Raw genomic sequence first — 2,066 nt, forward strand, 5'->3', positions numbered from 1 at the left:
AGACTCACATCAATGGTAGAAACGATGTCAGTAATCCACTACTTGAAATATGTGATGCCTCATACTTCTGATGGATATACGATAACTTTAACATAATCCAATGGAAAGAAGTGGAGGGGAGTGGTATGTTTTGAACGAGGTGGCCACCCCTTCAAATCCTCCGGTCTGGAAATATTTCGTTTAGGAGCTGATGAACATGTCGTCCACAATATGGTTGTGCGTCATCTTGCTAGAAAATCATGGTTGATCAAATGTCATGCAGTTGTAAAAAATGGGGAAACTGGGTTTAACATGACGTTAACATTGAGATCAATAGAAACAGAGCACAAGCTCCGATTGTGTCAAGGATGGGATGGAAATCGGCCGTTCTCTTTTAAAGGAACCATCCCGGCATTTGCCTGGAGCGATTTAGGGTAATCACAGAAAACTTGAGTCTGGATGAACGAATTTGAGTCCAGTTTGCTACACACTGCGCCACCTCGCTCGGCTGTAGTTGTTTCTTTCAAAAGGATCAAGTAAACATTTGCTGTTTCTCATGCAATGACACGTGAAACACCACACATTCACCACTGGAATAGCTCACTGAAGTTCCCTAGTCACATAGGAGATTTTTGATCGCTAGATGATCACATTTTGAGAGTTCTAACATTCTGCGTGGTGTCTGTTCTATATTGTGCCTCCCTACCACTTTTGTACAATGACGCTCTGAGCGTGTTTTTTAGGGAATTGACTAGTTTGAACCTGGGACCTGTTGCTGGTAAGGAGACGCCAGATCACACATGACATGTAGAGTTCAGCAGAGTTCAGTGAGACTAGCGATGATATAACCAAATACTTAATGATTTCAATGTCAGCTGCACTGCACTCCCTGTAAAAGAATTTTAATACTAACTAAATTTAGTGGAAGGGGTTCAAGGCTTTCTTATTTTTCGTTAGCTGGTAAAATAACGTCGAAAAAGCAGTTAAGTTTATCATTGGAAATTTTATTCTACTCACAAAACATTGTTTATAAATTGCACTATTGATAAAAGGAAATGTTTTAATACAGTGTAAGGTGTCAGGCAAATCCAACACCTTCCATGAAAAACCTGACATGATAAGCAAATCCAGTAGTATGTCACATAGCTCCAAATAAATCGTGACATTAAATTAACCAAAGTAATAAGAGTAACGAGTGAGCAAATGGAATATCACAGGCTAACACAACAATGCCTAAATGCATGTAATACCTTCCCACATTGAGACAGACGCAGTTTCGAGGGGAGCAACGAGAACAGAAGCCGAGAGCAGAACCGTGTTAAGCTTGATGGACCTACGATAAGGGACAGACTGGACACCCACGTCGCCAGCTAACCATTAGGACAACGCCAGTTGCAAGTTTTAGCGTGAGACTTTTTCGCGTCTCTGTTACATCAAGGGCCACCCCCCAACCCATATTAGAAGCTAGAGCCCTGCAGAAAAACAGTATAGATCTTACGATAACACAAAAAGGGCCACACCACCCGAAAGTTTTAGTGTGAGACTTTTTCGCGTCTCTGTTACGTCAGGACCACCCCCCCAGCCCATGTTAAAAGATAGAGCCCTCCAGAAGAACAGTAAAGATCTTACGATAACGCTAAAAGGACCACACCAGCTGCAAGTTTTAGCGTGAGACTTTTTCGCGTCTCCGTTACGTTGCAAACTTTAAAAACATTGCCCCACCACGAAAAGTATAACGTTTCTCATTGTACAGACAGAATTTTTGTAGGCGGATCTTAAGGTTAACATTGAGACCCTGATTGGCCAGATGAAAACACAGCCAGATAGTTTTTTTTTAAACCACCTTCGGTAAATGGTAGTAAGGAGAAGTTAGGAGAAGTTAGTTCCGAGATGGCGAGCTGGATGGCTGCTGCGCCGGCCGCTGCCCCCCTGAAGCTGCCTAACCAACGACAAGGTAATGAGCGCACGCGATGCTGCATAACAGTGCATAAAGCTTCACTCGGAACTGCAGAAGTCTCATCTGTTACATCACCTTCTTCTGCGTAATAGTAGTGTCGATCGTAAATTAAAGCTCATGGTGTACACAT

This window comes from Schistocerca gregaria, chromosome 7 (genome assembly GCF_023897955.1).
Source record: "Schistocerca gregaria isolate iqSchGreg1 chromosome 7, iqSchGreg1.2, whole genome shotgun sequence".
NCBI classification, from domain to species: domain Eukaryota; kingdom Metazoa; phylum Arthropoda; class Insecta; order Orthoptera; family Acrididae; genus Schistocerca; species Schistocerca gregaria.